The sequence below is a fragment of the Camelus ferus genome, chromosome 25 (genome assembly GCF_009834535.1).
Source record: "Camelus ferus isolate YT-003-E chromosome 25, BCGSAC_Cfer_1.0, whole genome shotgun sequence".
Classification (NCBI taxonomy): Eukaryota; Metazoa; Chordata; class Mammalia; order Artiodactyla; family Camelidae; genus Camelus; species Camelus ferus.
In genome coordinates, this window is record NC_045720.1 from 3,090,811 (window position 1) to 3,105,539 (window position 14,729).

Sequence of the window (14,729 nt, forward strand, 5' to 3'; positions counted from 1 at the left end):
AAACCTGTAAAATCATCGCTGAGGAATGGCGTAGCCATGGAAACAAGTAATTCAGTGAAAGCAGCCTCTAGGGAGCCCCTCAGGAAGTGGGGAAAGATGACAAGTGTTTCTTCAGGTTTCCTGGAAAGATTCCTTCCCCGGCTCGGCGAGCCCCAGGTCTGTCCGTGTTGATGACTGGCTTTTCCACACACCTTGAAGAACCTTCCAGGATGGAAAAAAGATTGTGTGAAGTGGATGCACACTTGAAATAATATTCCTGTAAGCCAGCCTCTGCAGCACGGCCTCTCTGATGCTCAGTCTCTCCATCTGTGAAATGGAGCAGAGGATTGTCAGGGAGTTTAAGCTGTGCCTCTGAGCAGGATGGTGCAGAGACGCAGCCCAGCTGTTCACATCAGGTGCTCTGTTGGAGTCACGGCTCTGGTGCTGATGGCCAGTAGCACCTTCAGCAAGCAGGTCACCCCAGAGAAGAGCTCCCGTGCATGGTGTCTCCGGCCCCGGCTTGGTATGCACAGGGTGGGTGTTACGTGTAGCTCTTACAGTGACAAGTCATGCTAAGGGGTACAATCATGGATCAGTCATGGTCCCTGCTCTGCGGAGTCTGCCACCTGGCAAGGAAGACAGAAAATGACAGAATTGCTAGGAGAGTGTGAAGCCATGTTTTATGGGAGGGCAGGTCTGGGATGGTGTGGGAGCATCAGGTGGAGAGACACACCTGGGGCTGCAGGATGCTTCCCGCAGGATGTTGGAGCTGCTGTCGGGAGCTGCAGAGAGGTTGGCCTGGTCAGAGGATGTGGGGCATTCATGAGGGAAGAGAGAATGAGTAACAGTAGGTAGCTGCAAGAAGTTTCTTCCCATTTTCATATGAATTTTAGAATCCATTTGTCGATCTGTAAAACAAACCTGCTAGACTTTTGATTGGAATTGCATTTGCTCTATAGATGAATTTGGAGAGAGCCAGCATTTTAATAGCATTTAGTCTGTTGACCTGTGAACACAGAGCATTTCTCCATTCATTTAGATTGCCTTGAATTTCTGTCATGTTTCCTAGTGAAACTGAAAAGTGCAAAGGTCTTACTCGTTTGTCAGATTTATCTCTAAGTGTTTTGTATTTTTGGTACTATAAATGGTAGTTTTTAAAATACCAATTTCCAGCTGTTCATTGCATAGAATGCTATCATTTTATATTGGTCTTATATCTTACAGCTTTGCCAGCTCACATATTGTTACCAGCTGCTTTTTTATAGATGTTATAGAATTTTCTTAGTAGATGTTCAGGTTGTCTGTGAGTAAAAAGCTTTACTTCTTCCTTTCTGAGCTGGATAACTTATTTCTTTCCCTTGCTTTATTGCACTAGCCTTGTTTGTGACAGTAAAGATGAACTATTGAGTCTGTCATCACTAAGTATGATGTTAGCTGGAGGTTTTTCATACGTGGGCTTTATCACATTAAGGAAGTTCTCTACAGGCATTAACAAAAAATATAGCTAATAAGTAACAAAGGAGGTGAAAATGAATCATAGATAGTATTTAGTTAGTCCAAAAGAAGAAATAGACAAAGGAAAGAAAGGAAAATGGGACAGAGAGAAGACAAGAGAGCAAGACGATGGGTGATAAACTTGCATCAGTGATCAGACCAAAGGTATGGCTGAAGTGCTCTAATTGCGGATAGAGAATGTCAGACTGGGTAAGAAAACAAGACCCAACTGTACCTCCAAGTGATGAGTTTTAAATACACAGACAAAAATACACTGAAACTAAACGGATGGGAAAAGATACACCAGGCTTACAGTAATGAAAAACCTGGAGTGGTATTATGAGTAGCAGAAAAAAGTAAACTTCAGAGCAAAGAGTATTACTGAGGACAAGGAAGTCTTTTCATAATGATAAAAGGCTCGATTCAAGAAAACGTAAGCCATAAATATTTATATCTAATGACAGAGCTTCAAAATACATGAAGGAAAGACTGACAGAATTGCAAGGGGAAATAAATCTGGAGAGTTCAATTAGCAGTCAGTAACCGATGGGACAAGTAGACAGCAATGAGTAAGGATACAGAAGATTTGAACTGTGCTGTCAACCACTTTGACCTGCCATTCGTAGAACATCCTACTCAACTATAGCCAAGTGCAGAGTATACAGTCTTTTCAAGGGCACACAGAACATTTTCCGCAGTAGACCATACTGGGGCGGTGAGGTTAGATTTTGTGTGTCAGCTTGACTAGGCTCTGGTGCCCAGTTGCTTGGCCAACACAAGTCTAGATGCGATTTTTGTCGATGTGATTAACATTTACAATCATTTGGCTTTAGAAGAGATTATCCTTGCTAATATGGGTAGGCCTCATCCAACCGGTTGAAGGCCTTTGAACCTAAATTGAGGATTTTGGGGGAGGAATTTCTTCAAAATTTCTTTCTCCAAAAACGGAGAAGGAATTCTGCCTCAAGGCTGTAACACAGCTCCTGACTGAGTTTCCAGCCTGGCAGCATGCCCTACAAATCTCAAACTCTCCAGCCACCGCAATCACATTAGCCAGTTTCTTAAAATAAATCTCTTTGTACGGATGTGCACACATACATCATCCACACACATGCCTTACTGATTTGTGGTTCTGCTTCTCTGAAGAGCCCTGACTTATCTGAGAGCCACAAAACAGATCTCAAACTTAAAAGGATCCTCAGTTTATAAAGTATATTCTGTCAGTAATCAAATTGAATTAGAAACCAGTAACAAAGATCTTTTTACAAAAAACCCCTCAGATTTGGAAACAAAACAGCACACTTATAATTAACTTATGGGTCGAAGAAGAGACTGAAAAAAAGTATTTTGAAATGAGTGAGAATGAAGCACAACGTATCACTGGTGGGTGCTTCTGGAGAGTTTATAGTGCCTAATGCCTGCGTCGGAGTGGGAGCGTGGCCTGAGATCAGTAAACCTCAGCTTCAACTTTAAGAAAGTAGAAAAACTGTGAAAGTCAAACCTCAAGTAAGTAGAAAAGGAAGTAATAAAGACCAAGCAGAAAACAGCAAAGTGGGAGCAAAAAACCTGCTGTCAGCAAACCAAAAGCTTGTTTGAGGAAAATCAATGAAATCTACCAGCTTCTAACCAGACTGATCAGAGAGAAAATACACAAAACTCAAACATTAAGAACGAAAGCGGCGACATCACTGCGGAGTCTACACATATTAAAAGATAACAGACATTGCGAACAACTTGATGCCAATAAACATGAAAACTGAGATGAAGTGGACAAGTTCCTTGAAAGACACAAAACGCCCGAGCTTACTCATGGAAGGAAAGAGTCAGAGCAGCCCGTGTCTAGTAAGGAAACAGGGTTTTCTGAAACATCGCCGCAGAGGAAACCCAGGCCCAGGCGGCTGCACTCGCACAGCCCCCCAGACGCGAAGGGAGGACTACTGGGAGTTTTATGCGAACTCTTCTTTCAGGAAACTTGGAAAGGAAGGAATACCCCTGATTTTCTGAGGTTAGCATTACCCTGACTCTTGAACACAGGTAAGAAATTTTAAGGGAAGTTTACCATGTCCTATTCAACAATACATATGATTGACTGAATGGGGCTCATCTGAGGAATCCAAGGTTGGTTTAACATTAGAAAACCAGCAAATGTAATTCTTCAGGTCAGACTCAAAAAGGAAAACTACGGAGGCATCTCAACAGACGTAGGAAAAGCATGTGACAAAGTGCAATATCTGTGTCCCATAGAAACTCCCAGGCAGCTTCATCATCCAGATAACGGGCCCCTGCGGCGCCCTTGGTACCTTCAGGTGAAGAGCGGGTGTGCTTTCCCCTCAGGGCCCTGGAGCCCCGGGCTCTGCTCTTCCTCCCTGCTGGCTGCTCATTTCTTTTGAGTCCCCAGTCCTCCTCCGGGGTCAAGTGCTAACGTTACTTCGTGGCCCAAGCCTTCAAGGGCGGCTCCGGCGGGGCCAGGCCCTCCTCCCTGTGTCCCCAGCCTGCTCTCCACTGCCCCCTCTGTTGTCACACTGTGCTCGAGTCCCCGAGTTCCCCATACTGTACGCTCCATGTGGCGCAGCGCTCTGCCTTGGGGTCACCGTCTGGCCCCAGATACTCCAGATAGCTGGGTCGGGTATTCCTTTGCCTCAGGAATCCTCTCTTCTCTGAGGAGACTTTCCATCGGTGAGGCAAAGTGGGACAGAAAGTACGTTTCTTGTCACTCAGAGTGTTTGAGTCTGATTCTGCAGTTCTTTAGAAGCCCAGCAGCGTTCAGATGGTATCTCATGTCCTGTTAAATATTTTCTATTACTTTAACCCTTACAGTAAAGAACCGTAAGATGTTCATGATGTTCTTAGGTGTTTGTTCATTTTAAAAATTGTATTTATGAGTGGGCTGACTGGAAGGATCTGCCAAGAAACCTTAAGAGCAAATGTATTTGTGTTTTCAAAAAACAACACATGGTATGCAATAGTATATTTTCTTAATCAAGCTGTGTTACAAGTGAAAAATGATTTCATGAGCCTTTGGGCACCTGGGGTGCAGCAGAATCAAGGTTCCCATTAGCTGGGAGGAGAAAGCATATTAGACCATTTATTCACTGGTTGCTTACCCGCTCCAGGATAGCTGGCAGGTGGGCATGCCCAGGCTGGGGAGCCGTGCTGGCCAGAGGGGCCTTGAGCGCGACACCAGAGAGACCGAACGCTTTAAACAGTCTGTATGGATCACCTCTCTCATGGCCGCACCTTCTCAGGGTTCCAGCGGGAACTTCTGAACAGCTCGAAAGGTTAAATAACGTGCCTGAGGTCAAGTAGTTACAAAGTAGAAGCTGAAATTCAAACCCAGTTACGGCTAAATCCAAAGCTTGTACTATTTCCACAGTATCATGCTTCCCCTCTCTCTATAATCCGTAAGTTTCCCAACTTATTATGGGATACAAAACATCCCTATTGATTCAATCCATATTTACAGAGCAATGAATATAAACTTTTTGCCTACCTGACCCTCAGTTTTTCAATCTGTAAAATGCAGATAATAAGACTTCCTCCTGAGCTATTGTAAGGAGTAAAGTGTCTGCTATTAGCTCTGGTAGATAAGAAAAGCTTACAAAATGGCAAATCCAATTCAGATCCAAATTAATTCTAATCTGTCCCAGTAATAGTTACAGAGACAGTTTAAACTCTACAAAGTTGAAGCATAAAAACTTCAAAAGAATCCTTTAATCTGCTCAGCAATTTCAAAACTTAATAAGAAATGCAGCAGTAAGAGAAGTGGAAAGAGCCCTCCACGTGTGGAATTCCACAACAGATGCCAGGGAGGCAGGCTGGTCAGAGGACTGTTCCTGGAGGCTCCGTGACACGCTGAAGACCTTTGTCCACCACGACAGCCACTGTTTGCCTGAGCCCTGGGGTGCTTCGCCCGCCCCACCGCGCAGCGTGGCTCTAGTGTGTGATTTGGGGCGTGGGGGAGTAGCAGGGAACAGGCCGAGGCCCCGGAGCCCGCCTTCTGGCAAAAGGGACAAACAGCAAGCAGGCCCGCGTCAGGCTGTGAGAAGGGCGAGGAAGGAGGCCGGGGCGGCTCACCACTGGGGAGGCCCCTCCTTGGAGGCTGTTCTGCAGAGAGGCGGTGGGCCCGTGGGCCCCACACGCAGTGTGGCCGCAGGTGCTCACTGCTCTGGCGTGCAGGGCGTGGTGCACGGCACCGCCGTCAGCTGCGGGGTGTCTGTTACAGGCGCCGTTTCCCCCGGGGGGCTGAGTTAGTCAAAGCTAAGGCCCTTCTTAATCTCGGTATTTTCAGCACCTGGAACAGGGCCTGGCCCGGTACACGCAATAGGCTTTCAGTAAGTGCTGAATGCTGAACAAGAAAGAGGAGGAAGTGCTTCTACGGCATTGCTATGTTTTCTCAGCTTTTTAAAAAATTAATCATGTACTGCATCTGACTGTAACAGGGCCTTAAGGCATCAGTTGGTAAACATTTGCGTGCATCCGAATCACCAGGGGGCTGTTAATCAGTGCTGGGCCCCATCCTCAGGTTCTGATTCAGCAGGTCTGGGTGGGGGCTGAGGGAATGCGCCCCTAAGTTTCCAGGTGATGCTGCCGTGCTGGTTGTGGGGACCACACTCTGAGGACCACTGCCTTAAGGTGTGGGATGTTTTCTGACTTGTGTGATTTTTACTGTCTGTGGGACTGGACTGTAAGCATCGTCTGGACCTCTCTGGTGCTCCTTGTAACCTGTGATGTGACCCTGGATTGGCTCACGGGGACTAAGTAGCTCAGACTGTGGCACCTCAGTGACTGATGCACAGCACCTGGATTCCTGGGAAGGCATTTCCATAAATATTCGTGGTGGAGTCTTAAACATACAGTTAAGATTAAACCTGAGCCTTAAAACGCGCATTTTGGTGAAAGTCCGGAAACGCCCGCCCAGGATACGCCTGCCAGCCGGCCCCAGCCCAGGGCCCTGGCGCAGGGCGGGGCTCACGGAGGCACGGTGGGGGTGCAGCAGCTCTGAGGCCTTGAGTGCCTGACCCCGTGCTGCCGGGCCGCCTGCAGGAGCCAGTCCCAGGCAGGCTGAGGTGTAGAAGAAATGTGTACTTCCATCGCAGTCTTGCCAAACAGGGAAATTGAGCTAGATCAGCTTTGCAGGATGACTGACAGAAAGCCAATATGTTTGCTTTGGGTAAGGGAATGGGAATTTCAGACCATGAACATAGGGGGTCCAAGAGTCATTTCAAGCTCAGTGGTAGAGTACGTGCTTAGCATGCATGAGGTCCTGGGTTCAATCCCCAGCACCTCCACGAAAAATAAGTAAATAAATAAACCTACCCCCTCACCCCGTCACAAAAAATCCCAACCCAACCAAAAAAGGACTAAAAATTAGAAAGTCATTTCCCAAAATGTACTGTCGTACACATTTAGGGGATCTCATTAGTTCCTTAAAAATCCCCAGCTGGTTAAATGGCGATCCCATGAAACAAAAGATTTCTGCCCCCTCTCTCAACTCAGAAACAACTGCACTAGTGAAACGAGCAAAATGGGGGGAAATTATTTGGCACCGACAGCCCTGGAATAAACCTCAGCGCATCACTGTGGGGGTTATTCACTTTGCCTGTGAAGGAGATAGTCCTGGGTCTGTCAGAGAAGCAGGTCACAGAACCCAGGTGTGGAGACCCCCCAGCTTCCTCCGTCCCTCTCTAGCTGACACTTCCCTCTGTTATCTCACCATCGCTGGACGGCATTGTTGGCCGTTAACCTGTCTGTCACCCCACATGACCCCAAGCTCCTCAAAGGCAGAAAACACCTTTCCTTACCGACACTCTGTGGAATATCTCGCACGTGCTGGGTGCCCAATCAGTGACTTTTAGGCTGAGAATCACGGGAGGCTGTGAAGGAGCGCACAAAAGGAGGAGCCTTCTCATAAACAGAGAAAGGCGAAAGGCATTTGAAGCTGAGGGACCAGCCTAGACAAAAGCAAGGCGGAATCAGCTTCTTTTACATATTTGGAGGAATTCTGCTAAAGTATGGCAATAAAAGATGAGCAAAGAGAAGGTCAGATAAGACCACGTGGTGGAGAATCCTGAATGCCCCTTGAAGGTCCAGCCTATCTAATGTGGGCAGTGGGAGCCACCGTGAGGCTCTCAGGGAGCTGCGATGTCACTGTGGCCGACCCCAGCTTGAAACTGTGGGCTTTGTAAACCACATCTTGCGTATCCCAGATTTTCTTCCTTGCTCTGCAGAGGAAGTCAGGGCACACAGAATTTTCAGGGAAGGTGTAAGACAGCTGATGACAGGAAAATCATTGCTTTATAAATAACAGCCTCTGCAGAAAACTGTTGGGGGGGGGGAAGCAACAAAGAAAGTACAAGACTAGATACTTAAAAATTGTTATTAGATGCTGTGGAAAAGGCCTTGCCTAACTTAAAAGTAAAAAGTGTAACTTAGCATTTATTTTCCCATTCTGACTCTTCTATTCCTATTTTGTTGAGAGTTTTTAAAAAGTCAGGAATGGGTGTTAGGTTTCTCAGGTGCTTTTTGTGTGTCCTCTGAGATGGACATATGTTTTCCTTTTTCAGTTTGTTAGGACAGCGACTTACACCGATAGGTGTTAGAATGTTAAACCAACCTTGCCTTCTTGGGATAAGCCCCACTTAGTCTTGCTCTAGCATCCTTTCTGGCTCCAAAACATATGGAATACTTAAAAGTAAACCTCACAAAAGATGCGAAGGCTCTGTGCCCTGAAATAGGCAATGAGGAGGATGAGGGAGGTCTGAGATGACACAGGACGTGGGCCGTGGGCTTCAGGGGCTTCCGCTGGGGTTGGTGTGCTCCTTTGTGGTGAGAATCAGCGTTGAGAGTGTGAGGTGGAATCACAAGACTGGCTGGAGGTTTGGGTGGAGGGCGACTCCCTCCCTGAGACACGGAGTGTGCTGTCCAGACCTGCCGGAACTGCCGGTCAGGGCGGCCAGCGGCCGGGATCTGCCGGGGCTCCTGAGCTGGGGCGTCTTTCACTCCTCTGCGTTCTCCCTAGTCTGCTGGAGTTGCTTTCTGTGATTTTCCAGGTAGGTCACATCGGGCCTTCGTGGCTTAATCTCTGATTTCCAAGTAGGCCGTGAGGCGGCCGTCTCAGAACTTGCTTATTTGCATTGAAGTCCTTAACCTTAGGCTCCCTCTGACCACGTGTTTAAGCAGTATTAAGGCTTCATTAACGACGTTGGCATAACACTTCGTCTCTAGACGATGCTCCCAGTGGTGAGTGTTCTCCCTCTTTCTAGCTCGCCAGGTTTGGGTTCGTTTCCTTGCGGAGCTAAAAATACATGGGCACGTTTCCTGCCGCCTTCAGGACGTGACTTCACGTGTTGTGTGATATGACTTGCTTCTCAAGTGACCTGCTCATGTTTTTGATAGTCTTTGTGTCTTGTGAGTAGCAGTGATGTCTGATTTAACCCCTGATGACACTAAGAATTTTCTAGGCTGTGTAATTTTGACATTAGAGTCGTAGGATCAAACTCAAGGATTGCTCCTTAATGCGATCACTTCTGCATCTGGTTTGGGTTTCCTGCACACTGACCTCTTTCTCCTCCTTTCCTTTTTTTGTTGAAGTGACATCTCCGTAGATGATTTTTGAGTTCTTCAAGCACACTCTCCCTGTCCATTAGTTTTGTGCATTCTCTTCTCCCTGAACTTAACCTTACAGCAGCTGGCTTAACTTCTCAGCATATTGGTGAAATAACTTCCTATGGGATCAGCTGTGAGTCTTTTTCTGTTAAAGAAATCTGATCATCTTTTTTTCACTGCCCACATTCGTCTCCCGTCTTTTCACCAAGTCTGACGCTACTAGACACTGACATTTCCTGCTGTGCCCCCTCTCCCTCCTACTTTGAGTGTGAGAGAGGTCTTCGGACTTTTCTTTACACTCTTCGTCTTTGAAGCTTAGCACCCTGGCCTTATATGTAATGCTTCCGTGCCCTGGTACCCAGCGGCCAGGATGTCCTGCAGAGTCTTCTTTCTCGTGTCTCTTAGCCTGTGTCACCTCTCCATGACTGCACGCACGCACCAGCTCAGTCGAGCCCTTCCCCCACCTCTGGCTGAGTCCCTCCGGTCTTCTCCAGCTGGCCCCGGCTGTCTCTGATTGAATCCACCTTGCTCTCATCTGGTGGCTCCGCCTTCCCCCAAGCACTGACTGAGACCCTAACGTTCATTGAACAAAGCCGTGAAGTTGGTGTTGGCAGTGGGCTCACACAGGTGTGAGCGTTGAGCACTGTTGCCGTCCTGACCTTGCTGACCAGCACTGGGACATTGTCAGAGCACAGGGGCATTGCAGACAGACAGATGGACAGGCAGACAGAGCTTTGTCACCATTACAGAAGTGGCGCCAGCAAAAACTGATGGAGGAACGCAGTTGAGACAAGCAGAAGTGAAGGGAGTGAACGTCACTCTCCCTCTGCCCAGGGGTTCCACCCTGAGACCAGAGCGATGTCCGTCTGGGTTTTTATGGACATGCGTGTGTGAATACCTGTGCGTGTCGTTTCCCCTACGTCAGAGTTATGCTATAGATATTACTTGATGACTTGCTTTGTCCAGTTAGTTCTTTTCAGCTTTCTATTTCTGTACAATTTTATTGCCTCTGACATGCAGATGATACTAAAATTTCTCCCATTTAACCCCCAAATTCTATTATAACTAATTAGTCCAAACCATTATATGATCTAGGATCACTCACTTAAGTGGTGAGTGTGTCACTTAAGTTTATTTTAATCCAGCGCCATCCTTTTAAAAAAATTTTATCAAATTAAGTAAATGTGACAGAGTGGAAAGAGTAGATCTGGAGCCTAAAGCTGGCTTTGGGTTTACGTCTTGCTGCTTATGCTTTGTGACCCTCGATGTACTACTTTACCTCTCTGTTGCCGCTTTGTTTTTTGACTGACGTGCTGCAGGACCAGGCCGGTGGCCCTGTGGCGCGTCCTGCCTCCCGGATTTGTCTAGTTACTGCCTCACGGTGTTACTTGTTCCTCCGTCCGCTGACTTCACTTCAGCTGCTGATTGTGTGCAAGGGCGTGCCGGGCACCGATGCCGCGCTTCTGGCTGGAGCACCTCGTCAGTGAGGTTGGCTTTCTAACTTCGTCGCGTTAGAGATGGCCGATCCCGAGCTGTCCCACCGCCAGTGAAGTTAGGGTTGACCGCTGGCGGGGGCGGGGGTGGGGAGGGGGGTGGTCTGAGCCCACCTTGCAGCTAGAGAGTCCTCTGCCTGTCGGCACTTGAGCGGTGATACATATGCATCAATCCTGCGTCTAATGTTCTATAAATCAGTTGATAATTCTTGCCTGATTCAATAGTGTCGTTAAAACTTAATAAAATGATTTTCTATGTCCATTGTGTCCTCTGCTTTCATAGCGCGGCCTTCTCCTGCAAAGCAGCACTCTTGGCTCAGGTGCTGGGGCCATTCAGTGACCCAGAAAGACGAGGCCTACTGGAAAAGCAGAAACAAAGTGCTTTTTTTCTTTTAATTTCTAATTGCACATGAGGGAATTGTTTACAACCTTCTTCAAATGGTGAGAAATTAGGGCTTTTTCCCGTCTTCTTTTTTGAGTCCCATTCTGGACTCGGTTTTTTATTGATTTCGTATGTTTTGATCCCATAAAATCACTATTCTGGTTACTCCAGTTGTTACAGCTTTGGCCATTTATAGCTTTCTTATGTGCTTTTGACCTGACTCATTAATCTTTGAAAGACTCGATGCTTTTTTGTTACAAGGAGCTGTCTCAGAGCGGGGGGATCGGACCTATTTTATTCCTCGGGAAAATGAGGCCTGAGGGAGCTGAGTGACTCCCTAAAGCTGCCCTGCTGGGCGGAGGTGGGGTGGGTGGATGGCGCTCAGCATCCCTGACGCCACGTCCAGTGCTTGTTCCTCTCAGCCCATCTGTGTAGCATCGGTTGGACTAGTGAGTTGTCGCTGCTCCCAGTCTGAATTTGGTCCTTCACGTGGACCAGTTACCTGCTCTCTCCTTATTCTACTTCACTCCCTAAACACACAGGTGACGGGGATATTACTTCTCCTTGGGGAGCCCGTGTGACTCCGAGATCTCAGTCTCCCTGCCCAGGTGCTTCACCGGCTGCCGTAGGGGAATACAGAGATGGCAGGGCGATTCTGGCCCTTCAAGAGCTGGCGGTCTTGTGGGGAGGGCCGATGGACGCACAGGTCCCGGAATGCGGACCAGAGAAGGAAGGCGGAGGAGAGCTGTGTGTAACTGGCTGATGGCGGAGCCAGTAGCTTCAGGATTCCAGAGCAGAACCCTAAGGTCACGGGGGCGTACACTTCAGATGGCAACTAGATTAAGTCAGTTAAATTCGAAAGGGTGGGAAGAGTAGGGTTTCAGAGTCTAAAGCTAGATTTGGGTTTAAGTCTTGCTTTGTGGTCCTAGGTGCGTTACTTGACCACGCCAGGCCGTCGTCTCTGAGCTGCTGCCCTTTTCTCTTTCTTCCCCTTGCTAAGTGCTGGAGTGGGAGTCAAATGCAACAAGGAAAAGTGTCACCAGCATCAAAATGACTCAGTTAAAGTTTGACTGTATTTCGCATTAAATATCAAGACCTGCCATCTGACGGCACGTATAAACGATGAGATGCGGTGTTGGAAGTGAGGACTGCTCTAGGGAGTGAGAGACACCCTGCAGCGGTGCGCACGGCGGGCACTGAACAAGCACATGGAAACTAACTCTGTGATGCACCTTCTGGAAGCGCCGCGCGATGACATTTGTCAAACAGCAACTGAACGTTCAGAAAAAAATGAGAGGCATCCTGAAAGAATCCAGGAACGGTTTTGTTGTACGTCAAGCCAAGTCAATAGGCCAGCGGTGTTTACCGAGGAAATGGGAGACAGGAACCCTTCCCTCCAGAAACTTAATTTGCTAAAAGTACACAGGGCCCTATTGTTAATTTCAAAAAAAAAAAAAAAAATCCCCCAAATAAATATGCTGCAACTGTACAAGTAAGTGTGAACTCTTTCCACTGCAGCCATGATGTTGCAGTCTCCAACATCCGTAATTTAGTTCAGAGAACGTAGGTGCTCAGCGGGCTAGAAAACACAACCTGCGGGTTGATGTGTGGCCCTGCTGGTGCTTTAAGGACATTTTGGGTTTTGGACAGAGGGGCCCTTTCCAACCCACCAGAGCCCCACCTCTCCCTGGTGCTTCTGTGACCCCTGTGTTTCTAACTGTACAGTGGTCTTCAAAGAGGCCACTGGGATGCAAGAAGAATTTTATATTTATTTTTATTTCACCCTTTTAAAATAAAGTACCTTTTTAATTTAAGATAGTTATCGATTTGCAGAAAAGCTGCAAAGATAGTAGAGAGTCCTGTAGAGCCCTCAGCAGTTCCTCTGATGTCAGCCTCTTCCACGGAACATTCCCCACAGTCAGGAGCCACCTCGGTGCCTCCCTTTCGATTTCACTAGTTCATCCATGGCTGTCCTTTTCGGTTCCAGGACCCCACACGGGATACCTGGTGATAGTTAGTCCTCAGGTCTCCTCTAGTTTGTGACTGTTTCTCAGTCTTTCCTTATTTTTCATGACCTTGACCGTTTTGAGGAGTACTGGTCAGATACTTTGTAGACTGTTAATTAATCTGGGTTCCTTTGGCGTTTTTCCTGCAACGGGACAGAGTGGACTTGCCCTTCTCATCGTGGACGTCGCTGATGGTACTGACTCGGATCACCTGTCTCGGGGAGGAGTTGCCCGAATAGAGTCCCTGGACTCAGTTCCCTGGAAGCAAGTCCCTAAGGGCGGCCCACGCTATAGGGGAGGGGGCTTGGGGGAGGGAGGGTGGGATTTAAACTCCACCCTCTGTTGGGGGAATAGCTATGAAATGATTTGGAATTTTTCCGCAAGGAGGCTTTTCCCTGGCATGGCATTACTTCTAGGCCCCTCCAGCAACAGAGCTAGGAAACGTGTGTGTGGAACAACCCCCACGCCTGCACATGTTTCTGTGTTTATCCATCTGTTTAACTTAACATCTGTCTAAGTTAAACGAGAGTTTGCACTGATGTCTGAGTTAACCCCGTCCTACCAAGATCCTTCTAGCTTTCCTCTCATTTCTTCAGCTTCCTGCCCCTGCCACTGCTCGACCCCAGGGTGCGTGTCCAGCAGTTTGTAGGGCAGTTAGAACAGCCTCAAAGTTGTCCATCCACACCCATGGGAAACAGCGCAGCCAACTGGAGTGCAGAGTTTCCGTGCAGTTCCTTTTGTCTGTAGCTCTGCAGTTGCCTGCCTAAACAGCGCCTTCCAAAGTTGCCATCTCATCTTTTGAATATTTTATGTTTTAAAATGTACGTGTGTATAATTTACAGAAATGTGCATATTGGGGATGCATTCTGAAAAGTGTTTTTTTTTTTTTTAACTTACAGGGAAATATAATAAAAGTAAGGTCTATGGATATAGACTGTGGTGCAGGTATAAGGCCAAACGTTTACCTTTTGGGATGCATTTTATTTATTTGTATAGATTTCATTTATTTATTGATTTGAACATTTAATGGAAGCAGCCTGATACAGTGGCAATAACGGGGGTTTTGGGGATTAGATAGCTCTGGGTTAAAATTCCCGCTTGGTTGTCTGCTGTGTGACAACAGGCAAGTTACATAACCTCTCTGACTAATTTTTCGCACCAGTAACATTGGTTCATATGCATCTCACAGGATTGTTGTGTAGATTGGGAGATATGTCTGGAATTCTCTACACTCCTCCTCAAAGTGTGGCCCAGCAACTAACAGCATCCGTGTTCCTTGGGAGCTGCTGGAAATACAGATTCTCAGGCCCCGCCCCAGACCTCCTGAGTTTGCAACCTGCATTTTTCCTGTATCCCCAGGGGACTTGAATGTATGTTACAGTTTGAGAAGACCTCTGGGTACTGGGCTTTGAGCAGCTGTGGTCTACACGACCCCTGGCTCCCCTGATCCTTTTTCATGTTGTAGTGTTGCAGGCCTTGGCTGTGCTGGCATCTCCTCCAGGAAGCCCTCACCACCCCATCGCTGTGCGCCTTCTCGCAGCATTCAGCCTGCAGTGCCGTCTGTCCTCTCTGCTGCATCCTCCACATCTAGCGCGGTGCCTGGCACACAGTAAACATCAGCCGTATATGACTCAGGCTCTCGGTTCTAGGCCAAGTTCTGAGAACACTAAAGGAGAGGAAGTTGTGAGAAATACCTGCCACTCAGGAACTGTCCCCAGGGGCCGGGGTGGGCTTGGAGAGGGCGGTGGTGATGCAGGGCCACAGGCTCCA

General features: G+C 47.6%; 1 protein-coding gene and 1 long non-coding RNA gene across 4 annotated transcripts in view; both read left to right on the top strand.

Annotated features, from left to right (window-relative positions):
- TRAPPC9 (trafficking protein particle complex 9) overlaps positions 1 to 14,729 on the top strand; it is a 401,874-nt gene that overhangs the window by 126,707 nt on the left and 260,438 nt on the right. The window lies entirely within an intron of this gene.
- On the top strand, positions 5,068 to 12,440 carry LOC116659864. The gene is made up of 2 exons (XR_004315223.1): positions 5,068 to 10,566; positions 11,883 to 12,440. It is a non-coding gene; the product is annotated as an uncharacterized LOC116659864 (long non-coding RNA).